This window comes from Narcine bancroftii, chromosome 6 (genome assembly GCF_036971445.1).
Source record: "Narcine bancroftii isolate sNarBan1 chromosome 6, sNarBan1.hap1, whole genome shotgun sequence".
Taxonomy (NCBI): Eukaryota; Metazoa; Chordata; class Chondrichthyes; order Torpediniformes; family Narcinidae; genus Narcine; species Narcine bancroftii.
Window position 1 is genome coordinate 230223793 of NC_091474.1, and position 17853 is coordinate 230241645.

The following is a 17853-nucleotide window of genomic DNA, read 5'->3' on the forward strand; positions in this document are numbered from 1 at the left end:
TAATTGCACTCGGGTCCCAGGAGGGCAACTGGGTACTGAAATTTGAAAGTACCTAAGTGTCCCATAACAAAATCACGTTCCGTGGCTTCACACTTTTTAAATGATTTTATCACAGTCTCTAACTTTGTCCCATGCCTTAAACATGAAGTTATCCAGCATGTCAAATGATGCAGCACACATTGCCCACCCTTGGTAAACAATTTTTCTGCACTCCATTCTGTATTCTATTCCTCGTACATGTGGTCTTTGAATGGCTTGTTCAAGCAGACATTGAGAGGTTTCAATAGAGACGTCAAACCAGCCGGGATATCTGCCATGTAAGAATTATGTAGTGCTAATCTACTTTTAGTCTTCTCACTTAAGTGGCTACAAAGCATATCGCAGACCAGCAAACTCCGTTCCTTGCATAAACTGCTTGGCCGCTTGTTCTTCACATTGTCTATCCATAGTCTTACACAATTTTCATCCATCCTTTTTCATGAAAATGTATAAAAATACCTGCAGGGAATTTTATTTCGGTTTAATTTTGTGTTTGAAGATTACCATGGGTCTTAACTTTGTCCTGTTGGCCATGCACAATAACACCACAGTAAACCTGTTCCTTTCATGGCCCGTACTTCTGGTTTGCACAGTTTTAATACCTTTCCATTCCATTGTTCTATTGCCCATCATGTCAAAATTCATGGGGGTTTCATCCACGTTTCCAAAATTTGCCAGTACAAACTGATGTTTCTGCCAATTCTGTATAATAAGCCGGTTTCTGAACAATTTTTGTTTTTTGTTGAAATGCCAGATTTTTCCTGTTCATGAAATGGTTGCACCAGCTGTTGTTCAAGTTCGTTTGGGTCCCAGAGGTTAAGAACCAGACCAAAGTTGAGGTACAAAGCACATGTTTATTTTGGGGATGCAACAGAACAACAGGGTCAATATGCTAGGAAAACCTATACACACATACATACACAATACACAAGGGGTAAATATACACTTCGGATAACAAGGGAAGAACCAACGGAAGACTGGAGGAAATTACATGAACATATGCATTCAACAGTCAAGATCAAGGTGATACTCTGTGCCTCCACCCCTTGACCAGTATGGTCACGGTTCTTGCTACCTGACCTCAAGACTCACCCCAACCCAATGTGAAAGGTGCTACTTATATACCACGAGGAGACCAAAGAGGCAGAACAAAGGGGAACATGGCCCTTTATAGTTCTGCAGGCAACACTAGGGGCCAATCACTCAGGGCAGGCTGGGCCTTGTTAGCTGCTGTGGCCAATGGCTCGAAGCCAAGTGCAAGGGCTCAGCAGGGGTCAGCTGAAGCGATTCACCTGGGCCAATTGGGTGAAGGTTAGAGCTGAGTCTGGGCAGGTGGTTTAGGTGGGCCAATTGCAAGGGTCACCTTGATGGTTTAGGGTGAATCTTTGACCTTGACTGGCAGGTAGTGTGTCCTCCAAACAGGAGCGCAGCAACGCCACCAGGAGGTGGGTGCTGCCTTGTCCATTACAGCAGCCTACTGCTGCCTCAAAATTGTCACTGAGGTCTGGGTGCGACTTTGCCCACTGCAGTGCAAATGTTCTTATTTTATTTCAGGTGACTATATAGCAATCTCTGTTCATGTACCCATTCTACAGTGTGACTTTCTAACTCTGGCCAACGAGTGATTCCTTTTCTCAATGAACATTGCCTTTTTGTTTTTCTTTTAAAGTCTCTTCTTTCTTCCGCCAATCTCAACTTCTTATGTACATTAAATTTTCTCACAGCAGCTCAGTTGTTGGTTTTCTTGGCCATTTCTACCACTTTCAATTTAAAGCTCGCTTCATATTTTTGTTGCGAGTTGTGTTATGTCGATGGACCCTCCATGATTGCAATCACCTCCAGCTAATGTCCAGCAGATCAATCCGCGTGATCTTGGGAGTCGACTTATATGTCGGTCAATGGCCCACCTCAGGCATTGTGAGCTTTGGAGATTGACTTGTATGCTGGTCAATGGAGTGCCTCAGGAAGCCAGAAAATTAGAGTCAACTTATACACCGGATATACTGTAAAACCCTTGAAATTAGGCTAAAAAATGGGTTGACAGTTGATGTAATCACCAAAATATATGGTATTTTTTATTAGTAGCAGTTTATATTTATATTTTGTAATATATTTTTCAGAATTGTATAAGAAATTCTAAAAGTAGTTTTTTTTAATATAAAATTGGATTCCTATCCAAGTTACTTGTTGTTTTTTGCAGTTAGAGTTCAGTTTTAATGTCAATATTGGAGCCAAGGTGTTATTATGTGGGACAGGAAGGTTTTATTTGGATGAGATTTTTTTATTTTGATGAGCTTGCTGCTGGGGTCTTTGGCAGCTGTCTGGTTTTTGGGTGGGAGGGAGGGTTGGAGTCAGTCTTTTCAACGATATTATTGTGTTAGGAGACTACACAAAATTTGACCTTGTATGGTTTTTTAATTTTAATATCTGTTGTATGTTCTGTTCTCTTTTCAAGGCTGCACCTAGAATTTTGACAATATGTGAGTTTTTTAACCTACTTCTCTAACCATAGATAATGGATAGCTTTTAAAATTGTGTTAAAACTTTGGAATGTTAAAGGTTTAAACCATCCTGTTAAAAGAAGGAAAGTCCTTTCTCATCTTAAACAACTTAAAACAGCAATTTCTTTTTTTTTAACAAGAAACCATATTCATTGCTCTGATAGTTCACATCTCATGGCATGGTGGAGGCGGCAGCATTTTCATTCCACTTTACAGATAAAAGCCAGGGGTGTGGGTCTCAATTCTTATGAACCAAAATATTCCTTTTCTTCATCACAATGGTAATATCAGATACTAATGGTCATTATATTATTGTTTAAGGGAAATTGTGTAATAAATTGATGGTGCTTGCTAACTTTTATGCCCCTAATGTGGGTGATATGATCTTTTTGAATGTTTGTTATCTTCCTTACCTGATCTAGATTCATACCCTCTTTTGCTTGGTGGAAATTTCAAATGTTGGTTTAATCCTGTGTTTGATCAATCTTCTCCCAACCCTGCAATAGTGAATAAGTCCCCATCATTTATTCAATCCTTTCTATCAGGTTATGGTATTTCTGATGTAAGGTGTTTTCTTTTATTTTATTTGGATAAATGATTTTTCTGCACTCCATTCTGTATTCCATTCCTCATACCTGTGGTCTTTGAATGGCTTGTTCAAGCAGACATTGAGAGGTTGCAATAGAGACGTCAAACCAGCCGGGATATCCACTATGTAAGAATTATATAGTGCTCATCTACTTTTAGTCTTCTCATATCGCAGACCAGCAAACTCTGTTCCTTGCATAAACTGTTTGGCCGCTTGTTCTTCACATTGTCTATCCATAGTTTAACACAATTTTCATCCATCCTTTTTCATGAAAATGTATAAAAATACCTGCAGGGAATTTTATTTCGGTTTAATTTTGTGTTTGAAGATTACCATGGGTCTTTGTCCTGTTGGCCATGCACAATAACACCACGGTATTCCTTTCATGGCCTGTACTTCTGGTTTGTACAGTTTTAACACCTTTCCATTCCACTGTTCTATTGCCCATTATGTCAAAATTCATGGGAGTTTCATCCACGTTTCCAAAATTTGCCAATACAAACTGGTGTTTCTGCCAGTTCCGTATAATAAGCTAGTGAGTATTCTTTCTTTTCACATGTTCTAGGATTGATTATTTTCTTATTGATAATCAATTAATCCCATTAGAAGAGTATACTGATAACTGATCATGCCCCTATTGTACTATCTATGATCTTTCCTGACCTTCCTAAAATAAATAGACTCTGGCATTTCAATTCGACTTTACTATCTAATATTGATTTTGTGAAATTTGTGGAGGAGAAGTGGAACTTCAAACTAAATTTGATCTCCTTTCAACACATACAATTGAACACCAACTTTTGAAGAATAAGAGTCTGATCAATATCCACAGTGATAAATCTGCTAAGTTGACTCTTCTGAATTTCGAGATGGTAACACAGTACAACTCTCATTATCCAGAATGGTTGGGACCAGGCCTATGTCGGATAAATGTTTTTTTTTTCGGAGAACTGTTCATTTTTAAAAAACAGCCCAGTATTAACAGCAAATCATTTGTATCAATGTTTAAACAACAACAAACAACAAGGGGAAGCATTTTAAGCATTAAAATAATGTTTAATTCTTATCAAAAAAAAATGCAGGCCACCGCCAATGACGGAGTCCTCCCAACCACAGCCAATCCCCAACATGTACGTTCCGATACCACTGATCCCCGGGGAGACTTCTTTGGCTGGGGCTACATTCACTGGTGAGTCAGCGGGCTCCTGTCTCTCCGGTCATCGAAGCTCCCAACCCCGACACCAGAGTCACAACTCCAAATCCTCCCCTGCTAGGCCTGCTGCACATGCACACCGGGGAGTTCGGTGTGTGTGTTTGCGGCAGTAGGCCAAGGGGAGGGTTCGGAGTTGGCTTCGGGAACTTTGCTGTGCCGAGGAGGGAGGGAGGGAAGGGAACATCACTGAGCCCAAGGTCCTGCTCCTGTCTGGGAGGCCGCTGTCCTTGATAATGCCGGGACAAGGGATTCTTCCAACCACTTGTGGCTAGGAAAGAGTGGCACACAATTTGAGAGAGAGAGTTGGAGAGAAAAGTCAATGGGAGAAGGTAAAGAAGAAATGGTAAGAGAGGGTGGGGGGGAGTTACCTGAAATGAGGACAATTGTCATTCTAATTTCATGTTGGGTGAATTTATTTCAACCTGTGAAGGCAGTTCGGCTCTGAAAAAAGCACAGAAATGGGCCCTTTGGCCCATCTAGTCTGCACTGAACTATTCTGCCTAGTTCCATTGACTTGCACCCAGACCACAGCCCATCCATGTACTTATCCAAATTTCTCTTAAATGTTGAAATTGAGCCTGTATTCATCACTTCAACTGGCAGCTCTCGCCTCTCTCTGGGTGAAGAAGTCCCCCCAAATGTTCCCTTTAAACATTTCATCTTTCACTCTTAACCCATGTCCTCTGGTTTGTATCTCTCCTAACCTCAGTGAAAAAAATCCTGCTTGCATTTGCCCAATCTGTACCCGTCATAATTTTGGAGGCCTCTATCGAATCTCTCCTCATACTCTCCAGGGAATAAATCCTAACCTGTTTAACCTTTCCCTGTAACCCAGTTCCTGAAGTCCAGGCAACATCGTAGTAAATCTTCTTTCCACTTTTTCAATCTTATTGATATCTTTCCTGTAGTTCGGTGACCAAAACTTCACACAATACTGCTTATTTGGCCTCACCAATGTCTTATACAATTTTAACATGATGTCCCAATCCCTATAATTTATGCCAAAAGCTGTCTTTCCAACCCGATCTTCCTGTGATTTCTGTCTCGCTCAAAAGGAAGCAGGAATCCAAATGTCTGGATGCAATAATGAACAGTCAATGGACCGGTCCAGCTGAGGAAACCCCCTACCCTTTGAAACTTTTACAAAATATCAATCTGCTTCCTTAACTGAACCAAGCAGTTGGAGAACTGGTTTGAAACATGCACAGGGAGACAGATGATGATAGTGTAGTGGCAGCTTGGTTCGTGTAGTGGTTAGCTCGACACTTTTAGCTCCAGCGACCCAGGTTCGAATTCGGCACTGTCTGTAAGGTGTTTGTACGTTCTCCCCATGCCTGCGTGAATTTTCCCTGGGTACTCCATCCTCCCAAAACATACGGGTTGGAGGTTAATAGGGGCGTAATTGAGTGGCACAGGTTTAAATGGCTGGAATCTACAATTACAATTAAAATTTAAAATTTAAATTAGAAGTCCTAATCGGTAGTGATGGACCTGATCAAATCCCATTCCAGGATACAGGTACTCTCCAAGTCAGCTTTCTAATGCAGTGCTGCAATACCAGATCTGCATTGTCTGTACACATTCAAAACTGTGTATTTTGGAAGCAGGCAAGAGGCTTTTCCTGTTGTTGACATCAACACCACCACCCCCCCTGCCACCCTACCCAACCAAATGAGGATCAATGGGAAGTTTGACTGGAGACACAACTCCTCACTACACTTTGTTAAATGGCATTTGGAGGTGTAATTATTAAGCCCAGCACGTAACGGGCATGACTAACACAAATTTCCCACTTGAAAGCTTGCCATGTTTCACTTTTTATTTGAGGGCTGTAATTTATTCTGAAGGATTACGGCAGCTTCACTCCTCCTGTTTATATGCGTGCAGCAGAAAACGCAAAACAACCAGCAGAACTTTAATCTGGGTGGTTATTTTTCAAACACACTGCTTGTCATAAGCGAAAGCGAAATGATGCCAAAGCTTGAACATGCAGGGAGATACTGGGAGAAAACCTGGAGAGAAACATATAGGTGGTCTTTCAATAACATCAGAAATTATTAGGCATGGAACATTTTTTTTAGAGTAAGGTAATGCTTGCATTTATCTTATTGCCACAAGATGCGGTGGATCAGCTTCCAGCCAATGCAGCATTTCTACAAATGTAACACCAGGAAATTCGGACGATGATAGCGTTGGAAAGGAGTCTACAAATGCGTGCTTCTCCTCCTCACCCCCGCTGCCCATCCACCAAAGACGCACATATTTCCATTGACAGACACAAAGCATGGCTTCTGCTCTGCCCTTGTCACGATCCCAAGTCATGGATGCGCCTTCCTTGTGAAGTGACCAGAGCAAATGGTTCAAGTTCAAGATTAAGTTTATTATTATCATGCAATGTAAAGTATGGCTGGACGAAACAGCATTCTTCGGTGTAAAAAAAAATGCAAATACATTATAGACATAGCATCCATATTTACAAACAATTTACAGAAATTAAATAAATAAATATTGTTAAATAATAGCAGTCTCAGAGGACTTGTATAAGGAGTTCATCAGTCATTGAACATTTACACTGCCCATGGGAAGAAGCTGCTTCTCAGCCTGGAGGTGCTGCTTCTAATACTCCTGTATGTCTTTCCCAACGAGAATAGCTGGAAGATGCTGTGTGCGGGGTGGAAGGGGTCCTCAGCAACTTCGTGAGTCTTCCTCAGACAATGATCCAGGTAGATCAGGCTGATGGGGGTGGGGTGGGGTGGGGGGGGGGGGAGAGAGTGTTTTCTCTGCCATTTTTATGATTATGTAGATTGAACTCCGATCCAATGCTCTTTAGCAATCATACTGGCTGTGTTGCAGCCAGCCAGGACGCTCTCAATAGAGCTCTTGTAGAAAGTCGACAGGATGGTGGCTGGTAGCCTTGCCCGCCTTAGTCTTCTCAGGAAGTGCAGTCGCTGTTGCACTAGCCTGACAAGTGAGGAGATGTTGTGTGTCCAGGATAGGTCACTAGTTAAGTGGACTCCAAGGAACAGGATGCTCTCTACTCTCTCTTGATGTGTAATGGAGGGTGGGTGTCTCCTGAAGTCCACAATTACATCCTTTGTCTTATCCACATTGAGAGTCAGTGTGCTGGGTAGTCTACCCTCTTGCTGTAGCTACAGGGCTCCAGGACATGCAGCCACGCCTCACACAACTCTTGACTGGTCGACTTGAGAGCGGTCTAGATCTCCTCCCCCATGCAGGGGGGACACCAGAATGAGCTGCTTTCTCCCCACTGTTACTATTGGCTATTCGATGGACCTATCCTTGTGAAAACAATGCATTGCTTTATCTGAACATTCTCTCTGTCTTACCGTAACCCTGCTTGTTTTGTACCTATGGTACTCAGTTACAATACACAAGCATGCTGGAGAAACTCAGCAGGTTATGCAAGTGACTTTCTTGATTTCCTCTATTGTACCCAGGCTAGGTTTGCGCACCTAGATAGAAGTATCACGCTGATGTAAAGGTAATGATAAACAATTCAATTCATTGCCTGCCAAGAAGCCCCATGAGTGGTTTCAGTGGTCGTGTTGGGTGTCTGCACTATGGAGAGAAAGGTAAGAGCCTCAACAGCAACATGGCTCCCTGGCCTGAATGACTCACTGCCATCCCTGTAGCTGCCGCACAACGCTTGAATATGTACCTCCAAAAAAATACCTTTCAGCCACATAGCTTTGCCGCAGAACTCCCAGAGATATCTGGAAATTAACTTTGATTTTCATAATCTCTCACTTTGAAAAAGCACTCCCTTGAGATGGAACATAGAACATACAGCATAGTATAGGCCCTTTGGCCCACGATGTTATGCCAATCCTTACTGTATATACCTACCAGAAAATAAATTCTAAATCCTCCCCAACTCATAACCTTCTATTTCTCATTCATACATATGCCTGAGTATTCTAAAATGCCCCTAATGTTCCAGCCTCCACCAGCACCCCTGGCAATGAATTCTAGGCACCCAGAACACTCTGCGTAAAAAAAAAAACATCCCTGATGCCTCCCCTAAACATTTCTCCCTTCACTTTGCACAGATAAACACTAGACAGGGATACCCAGTCTTTGTATGAGATTTATCTCTGTGTCTGGAGAAGCCTCATGAGAGACCAAATGCAATTTTGTGTAATATTACATTTCTATTTTATTACACGACATTGGTATTTGATCTGATCTGAAAACAAATAAGTTTATTTATGGGCAAGGAATATGAGATTTATTTTCTAGAAGCTGATGAGAAATTACTTCTTTTCCACTCAAATATATCTCCGATAAGTTCTTCCCAAAGTTCCTTCAGCAGATACCCATACACCTCTTCGCCATGCCACTGGGGCTCTTTCCAACTCACCACTGGTCAGTTGATCAGAAGGAAATCATTTCAGAACAGTTAAATGCTGGGAACACTTGGCAGGTCAGGCCGTATCAATGGAAGGAAAAAGAGTTAATGTCTGAATTCCAGAACCCTGATCTGTTGAAGGGTCCCAGACCTTCAGGATTATGTCTGGGTCTGTGTGTCATTAAGATGGGAGCACGCGTTACCCGAGGGGACAGTGTCCAGGTTCCGGGAATGGTGGACACCCCCGCCCCGGGGTATCAAGTGCATCATTGATAGCAACAACTGATTTTAATTAAAATATAAATTGTATGTAACAGAGGAGCCGTATCGACTTTACCACTTCTCGTGAATTTCCAACAATGTAAATAGCGCGTTTAGACATGTTTGTGTTTTGTCATTGCTTCTTGTTTGAATAAACTTTTATTTTTTTTTAAATGTCCCTGAATTGTTACCTCCTTCCGTAGATTATGAAAATGGAACTCAGCCAATGCCCACTGTAATGGATCTGTGTTAATATTAATGCTAGGTTCAGGTTAAGTTACAAAAATGTGTCTTAGGTAATGTATGGGGTTTGGATTAGGGTTACACACAGATGCAAAGACATCATTGAACTCAGAGTGAAGTGTCACCTTGGAGTCAAAGTGTCAAGAAGAACAATATCATAATGGAACAGAAGTGTTCTTAATTGAAACTCAAGTACCATGTGTGGTTCACAAATGCACTTTTGAACAAGAGGCCTCGTGAACAAGAGAAATGAAACTCAGAGCCATTTGACTGATATACTTAGGTTTCTTGAAACAGAAGTGAGGTCATGTTTTGGAGTCGTGACATCTACAAACCAGTGTTAGAAGGTCACATGGTTTACAAGAAACTGGGGTTGGAAACTCTTTAAAATTCCAATAACTGATCACAAGTTTTCCAGGAATTGGGACTGACCTCGTTGATGATGTAAATCTCACATGATTTCAGAAATATATTATCAAATTCAGACATTTTTGGATCAGTTTATAGAAGTCCAAACCCCCGAGACACACAGAGGAGTTGGAACCTTGTGGAAGCCAGGGTTGAATTACAGTAACCAGAATAGGTGTTACTTCTAAGAAAAGGGGGGGACACAGAATAAGTAGATTTCAAAAGAAAAACCTAGTTCCAACTGTCTCTTTAAGATAATGAGGACAATCTCATCGTTTGGAAAACGGATTCCAAAGTCTTCATTCAAAGAAGATTTGATCCTGGAAAGACAGGAATTGTATTCTCCTTCTCACAGGAGGTACATTTGTGGCTCAGAAGATGGTCACTTCTACTTAAAGAATACATCTCAAGGACATCAAATTAAAAGACTTGTGAGTAAAGAAGCCTGAAGATATGATGTTTAAAAGCCCTTTATAATTATTTCTGAACTGAAAATTTAAAACCTTCAAGCAAGACTAAAATGGTGCTGAAGTTTTAAAAATGCACTTTTCAGAGTTTGGGATTTTATTACACATACACATATTTACATTTGTGCACAGTGGGGTTAAATTTAGGGTTAAATAAGAAATGCTATGCTATTCATAGTTTAATAAAAAAACTATCATTTTGAATTTACCATTGTCTGGTGAATTTTCCATTGCGGTTGCTGGGACAGTGCTACTATCCCTTTAATCCCAAACAAAATTAAAGGGGTTGTTACCTCGTAACACCACACAATGTCAGTTTTGCACTACCTGATGTGCTGAAGTATGAGTTGACTTGTCTTGATAGCACACAAAACAAAGATTTTCAGTGAATCTTGGCACACGTGACAGTAAACAATACAAAGAAATCTTTAACATATTCATATTCGAATAAGACAGGTTAACAGGCCTTGGACTGGCAAGAAACCAGATAATACATAACAAATTTTTTTTGAAGTTCAAATTTTGCTTACATTTTTGTTCTGTTTCCACAGCTGAATAAATGCCACCTCCAGCAAGTTCAGGAATTTAATCTTTTCACAATGCTTTTTTTTTTAAATAGAGGCAGGTAGAGTTTCATTCTTCCTAGTTTAAAAAAAATTAGGCTTAGTTGAAAGTGCCATTGAAAGTCTAAACATGTCATCAATCCAACAAATACTGTGTTGGATTCAAATGGAAACTGGGCATGTAATCGTTATCATTCAGTCTTATTCATACTATTGGCCTTTCACGCCCACTTTCCTCTCTCTTGAATTAATGTTTCTGTTGCTTTAATCTGAATCAATATTGAAAGAGAAAAAGCAGTCCAAACTTCAAAGTAGTGGAAAATAGAGCTGAGGGCATTCGGACTGGGAAGGCCTCTGAACGAAGCTTGGCCCAATGGAGGACTAGGGGTGACCTGATAGAGGTGCGTAAGATGATAAGGGGCATTGATCATGTGGATGGCCAGAGGGATTTTACCCAGGGCTGAAATAGCTAGCAGGAGGCATAGTTTAAGGCACTAGGGAATAAGCACAGAGGTGATGTAAGATGTAAGTTCTTCACACAGAGAGTGGTGGGTGCATGGAACGGAGATGAATGCAGGTGCAATAGAATGATTTAAGAGACTAATAAATGGGTACATGGAAGAGAGGAAATTGGAGGGTATGCAGTAGGAAAATTCTAGGCAGTTGTTAGGGTAGGTTATTAGGTCAGCACAATGGTGTGAGCCAAAGGGCCTGTACTGTGCTGCAGAATTGTTTTATGTTCTATGTCCTACACTCTATAACCAACATTGTACCTTGGGTTACAGGTAGGAACATCAGCTGGAATTTTACTGGGCTGGAAGCCAGAGCAATCTGAGGGAAGAATGTGACTGGGATTGTCCTGCCCACATGGACAAAATTTTCCCAACAGCAATGGCTTCCCAACCCCCAAGAACAAGTGATGAAAAGGGATATGATCTAACTCCCATCGGCTCATACACTGACTAATGCGGCCATGTTGTCAAGTGACCCTGTGTAGCGGTGCACATATGTCTATTGTAAACCATTGGGAAGTTCAACTGATGGACAAAATGAGCCTTTGCTGTCTGCCTTGCTCCAGTTTGGAGGGAGCAGACTAGTCCAAGTCAGGACAGTGCTGAGGGAGCTCCTGGATCTAACATCAGAACAGGGTGAACCTGTAGATGGTCTGGCTGTAAACAATGACTATCCGGTGTAACTCCCCATTCTTAACCACTTGTGCCCTCCAGGGCCTGTTGCTGGGCTCTACAATGCCCTCCGCTAGCAGTTGCCCTATTTCAGCTTTTACAAACTCTCTGTCCACAGGGCTGTATCACCTATTTTTTGTGCTGGTTTGGAGTCAGGGGTGAGGTTCTGGAACAGGGAGCACAGGGACCTGGAGAGTGGCCAGACCGCAGGTCAGGTGCCCTAGATGGTGTTCCGATGTCTGATTGGCTGCGTTCAGAGAGGTGGGTGGGCCATCCAAGAATTATTTTTTTCTGACCGTGAGGGGAGGATGGGGCCCATCAAACTGCATCAGCGCGGTCTTAAGGTGGCACTGGAAATCCAGCCCCAGTATGACTGGCGTGCAGAGGTGGGACATCACGAGCAGTTTTAAGTTTTTGTACCTCATGCCCCTCACGGTTAGTGTCACAGGGCAGCACCTGCGGATTTCTATGGAATGGGATTCGGATGCTAGAGCTACCTTGCACTTTGCATGAGACACTGTAAGGGAATAGCGTTCGACTGTGCCCAGGTGTATAAAACTTTCAGTGCTCCCCGTGTCGAATAAGCAGCCATGGTGTGACCATTTACCTCTATGTCCATCATAGAGCACAGCATTTGGTGTGGCCTGTTCTCGTCCAGCACGATGGAGGTCAGAGTTAGCTCAATGCTGGAATCACTACTGCTGTAGTGTTGAGACGGCTGCCGCCAAGATGGCCACCCTGGAGATCCCGAAGATGGCCGCTCCCATGGATTGTACACTGTGAAGTCCTTAAGACATCAGCCTGTGTTGTCTTCCTCCTATTCCCACCATTTGGTTGTCAGCCGCCAGAAGAGACGCAAGAAGTGAGTCAATCCAAGATGGCGATATGGGTCACGGTCCCAATGCAGTGCTACTGGAGGGAGGTTTAGAAAGGGCATACTTTGGCGTAGTGCCCCTTCCTCCTGAAGTTCAAATAGCTCGTGCTACAGGCCGGGCAGTATTTCCTCGGGTGCTTGGTTTGGCAGCAGTAGTTGCACCTCGTGTGCTCAGAGGCAGCAGCTGCAGTCAGGGTCCCTGAGGATCAAGAAGGTAGCACCTGTGCTCCCCACCTGGTGACCATGTGACTCACAGCATTGTTCTGGACTGTCTCAAGTGATCAAGCCACCTGCATGACTTCCTGTAGGGTCCAATTGCCCCACTCCAGGAGTCGCTCGAGGATATAGTTTGAGCGGAAGCTGGCCACTAACCCAACATGTACGAGCTCCCCTTGATAGACTGCCAAGGCCACATCTATGCACCCACAGGCTTGTCCCAGCTCCCTCATGCCCCTCATAAAATTGTCAATGGACTTACTGGGGGCCGGGACTCCAGTGACCAGCATACGTAGAGTTCATGGGAACATACATAGAGTGCATAACGTGCATAGTTCATTGCTGCCGCAGTAGGACCCTCATCGTACTTTTCGCAGCCTTGTATTATTTGGTAAGCTCGGTGGCCACCAACGAAAAGAGCAGAGCGTATTTGTCTTCATCTGCAGAGATCTCGTGGTGCTTTTAAGCAAGGCAGCCATATATCAAACGACGGAGGCCTCCAGATCCCTGGGGTCAGCTTCTCCACTCGGATTGCTTTGTCCATAGCAAATAATCAGGATATTAAATTGTGGCTTGATCAATAACCACAAGCAGACTCAAAGCGAGAGATTAAAGGCTTTAATACCCTGAAACATCTAGCACATCTCTACATGCTGCTGGCCCGGATCCAAGGCTAGTATGGAGGGAGGAAACTAGGGTTAATTGGGAACCCTATGGGGAGGAGTTACAGGGTCAGAGGTGAGCTAACCTGTCTATCAAGTGAGGTCACACCTGCACTACTGTTTCCTACCACAGAGAGAAACAGAGGGATATGTGCAGCGACTGCTGTCTTTCAACTCAGCCAATCACGTTGGACTGCGGGCCGAAGGGCTTGATCTGTGATGTGCTGTGCTTTGCACTATGTTCTACACCCCACTCCCAAGCAAGAATAAAACACAAGAAATCTTGGGCCCAAACCAAGCATGGGTTAATTTCCTGTCTTCATGAACTGACGCCCGTCAATCTGTCAGAAGCCAGGTCACAGAGTTGCAACCGTTTGAAAGGTGAGACCCAATGCACCAGGGGGGGGTATAGAGTTTCCTGTTCCCCCATCTGCCCTGGTCAGGCTTCTGTGTCCATTAAAGCACTGGGCAGGGAGAAGCACAAAGGCTGCCTGGCCCGGCACTGCTCTCCATTCATGAGAGGAAGTTGGCTGGAGCCTGCTCCTGGCTTCATGTTCTCTGATTCACCATGCCAAGTGATGTTATTTGCACAGCTGCTGGGACAGGTTCCCAAGTTCAACAACATTGAAATATGAATCCTAGATTCCTCATTGTAAACATACTCGGTTCCTTCAGCCATCCCCAATGTCGAAGTTTCAAGTTCCCTCCTGATAATTTTCCTGGATGACCATTTCTTTCAACTGCTGGCAATGTCCAACCTTTCTCCCTTGTGTGCCTTGAAACTTTCATCTCCAATTGACATTTCCTGAACAATATGTCCTCGGAAATTGGCTGCTGTTCTCCTAATCACAGACAATGTAAAGAGACTGAAGTCTGATTTGGATAACTCGGGACTTGGCCCAGAGTCTCAGATATCTTTAGGAACATGGAAAATCAGGTGCAGGAGAAGACCATTCAATGGCTAATTACATGTCTTCAGTACTCTATTCCTGCTTTCTCCCTATATGCAGATGGAATGGAATGCAGACATGTGTGAGGTGTTGCATTTTGGAAGGACAAACCAAGAAAGGACATACACGGTAAATGGTAAGGCACTGAGGAGTGTGATACAACAGATGGTCCTGGGAATACAGATAAATAATTCCCTGAAAGTGGCAACATAGCTGGATAGGGTTGTAAAGAGAATGTTAGCCTTCATAAATCAAAGTATTGAGTACAGGAGTTGGGATGCTATGGTAAAGCTGTATAAGACACTGGTGAGTCCAAGTTTGGAGTATTGTGTGCAGTTTTGGTCCAAACTACAGGAAAGATATCAATAAGATTGAAAGAGTACAGAGAAGATTTACTAGGATGTTGCCCGGACTTCAGAAACAGAGTTACAGGGAAAGGTTAAACAGATTAGGACTTTATTTCCTGGAGCGTACAAGAATGAGAAGAGATATGATAGAGGCATTTAAAAATTATGAGGGGGTAAATGTAGATACGCTTTTTCCACTGTGGGTAGGTGGATACAATCCAGAGGACGTGGGTTAAGAGTGAAAGAGGAAAAGTTTAGGGGGAACTTCTTCACACAAAGAGTGAAGGGAATCTGGAACGATCTTCCAGCTGAAGAGGTGAATGTGGGCTCAATTTTAACATTTAAGAAGAATTTTGACAGGTACATGGATGGGAAGGCTATGGGTAGGGTGCAGGTCAGTGGGACTAGCAAAAAATAGTTCAGCACAGACTAAAGGGGCAGAGGTGGCCTGTTTCAGAGCTGTAATTGTTCTATGGTTCCATGGTTCTAATATGTAATATCACTCAAAATTACCTTCTACCGTGAGACAGAGAAAGAATCGTTATGAATGTTGCCTGGCTCCCTCTACAGCAAGAGGGAGAAAGAGAAGCAAAAGAGAGTCCCTTCAGTGTCTGTAGTTTCAGCTCCAGCACTTCCACAGCCACGCAGACCCCTGTTCGCTCCTTCGGCAACCCGAGCTCCAGATCCAGACATCCAACACGATTGAGCACTTCGGAGACCTTCTTGCCCTCATCCACCCTCTTGGATTCTGGTTCCATCATCAGGTTCCCTTGAGCCATTCTCCAGCACAGTCTGTGTTGTCCTTCAGTTTGCTGAGCCCCTTGCTGGTCCACTGCCAAGGTTACTGTCCTATCGGGTCATCTCCTCTGCTTCTCCTTCTTAATGGGGGTTGTTCTCCATTTCTGGTGCCCTGCTCTGGTCTGCTGGTCCTCGTGGCCGCTGCTGAACATAGGCATAAGCATTTTAGGCACAGACCCAGGGTTGCAGGATTTTCGTTTAAAGGCACCGTCAGCTCCTCTAACTGGCCATTTAACAACTGTATGGGGCAACTTTATGGGACCTCACCAGTGGCAGCACTGCCGTTACAGTAATTTTTTAATACACTGCATCCGCCATTCTCTCCTAATCTGTTTAAGTCACCTTGCAATCTTTGAGAACCTTCCTCAAATTTCACACTGCCGCCCAGCAATTTCAACAATATTGCATAAAAATGTTACATCTATTAAGATGAATGAATGGCAAGTTGGACATTTCCTTTGAAAAGTAACCAAAATATTAGAAAACTCATTCCACCTCAGCCATGCACTCTACTCCCTTCTCTCAGTGTGGAGAAGATTTACAAGTGTGATATCCTGCAGCACCAGATTCAAGGGCAGTTTCTTTCCTGCCGTTATCAGACTCCTGAGTGAACCTTACCAACCTGAAATACTCTCACCCGTACTCTGTTCACACTAATCCCTCTCTCACTGAAGTGCAACTCTCGGGACTGGATTTGATTCTGCTGTATTATTCATGGCAGGACCTCCAGGAGAACAAGACAAACCTTTTCACTGCACTTTGGGGCACATTAAAATAGGCTTGAGCATGTCCCTATTGCTTCAAAGCCATTGCTCCTTTCAATGCCTATTTTTTTATCAAAGAGAGGATCTCTCTTCGAGAGATGCCTACCCTGAAGAAATGCTTATTTTTATGTTCACTTTTGGAAGCTGGGTGGATGGGTCCAGAACTTGCTGACTTCTTGAAGTGTCCTCAGCTTTGCATGTTGACATCTTGTCCATCGTCAATAACCCCTGAACAATAAAATGGAGGAGCTACTTGTCTTTACCTTTCCCCACACCTCCCCCAGCGAGCCCCATCTGTCCATCACCGATCACCCCCCCCCCCGTTTATCTGGTTCTATCACCTCCCACCTTCTATCTCACTCCTCCATACCTCCTCTTCATTCTATTTACCTTCCCTCAACCTCAGTGTTTCTCAACCTTTTTCTTTCCACTTACATACCACTTTACGTAATCCCTGAGCCATCGGTGCTCTGTGATTAGTGGAAGTGTGTGAACGATAGAGAAAAGATTAGCATGGCCTCTGTGCAAGGATGACACACAAATTTGTGAAGTGTTCCATATTTTGTTTTAATTAGTCATTGCATCTAATGCCACGATCTCCTCTGGCAGCGCCATCCAGTTGATGATGAATCTAAATCTATTGATAATGATTCTTGCCCAATGGAGATTTTGAACCATTATAGGAAGGATAATAGATCTCTGGTTTGCCAGAGATTGGGTGGATCAGGAGTGAGAATTATTAAATCATACAGTCAAGTTATGTCAAGTTTATTGTCCTCTGATTGCATAAGAACAACCCGATGGAGCAGGTCCCAATTCATCCACGGTGACCAAGATGCTAGTCCCACTTACCTGCATTGGGTCCATTAAACCAAGTCTGGGTCAGGGCAATCAAATAGTTTGGTCGCACTACAGCTTCATGAATTTTGCATGGATGTCAAAGGAACCGAACCTGAATTACAATGGGTTCTGGGTGAATAATCAAGCACGTACTTTGTGACCAGGTCTCAATGCAGCAGCGCTTGACTGATTACAGTAGACCACTCTGGTACCTTAAAGAGGGATTTAGAAGTGCTGTCTGATTGAATCTATGAAGTAATCGTTTCTGAGTGGATTTGTCTGATAATCTCACAATGGTTATGGCTAGTAGCTATAGAGTTGCAATCCTGCTGCATTTATCTGGCAGAAAGCAATATCAATTGTTACATAGGCAGTGAACTCCCTTAAACTCATTTTAATCAAAACCAGTGTATCAGCCCAACTGTGTTATGCTTTGCATCTAGTTCAATTGTAATTCTGCAATGAATCTGATTGTTTCTGATGGCTCCTCCATATTCAAGGATGTTTATTGAGGTCAGGTGTAATGGGGGATGGTGCTTAAATATTACATGGCAAGCAGCTCAAA

At 43.1% G+C, this 17853-nt stretch overlaps 1 non-coding gene across 1 annotated transcript; it reads left to right on the forward strand.

Annotated features, from left to right (window-relative positions):
- The first annotated feature begins 16909 nt into the window (after positions 1–16909).
- Positions 16910–17013, forward strand: LOC138737826 (U6 spliceosomal RNA). Its single transcript, XR_011341263.1, has one exon. It is a non-coding gene; the product is annotated as a U6 spliceosomal RNA (small nuclear RNA).
- The last annotated feature ends 840 nt before the right edge of the window (positions 17014–17853 follow it).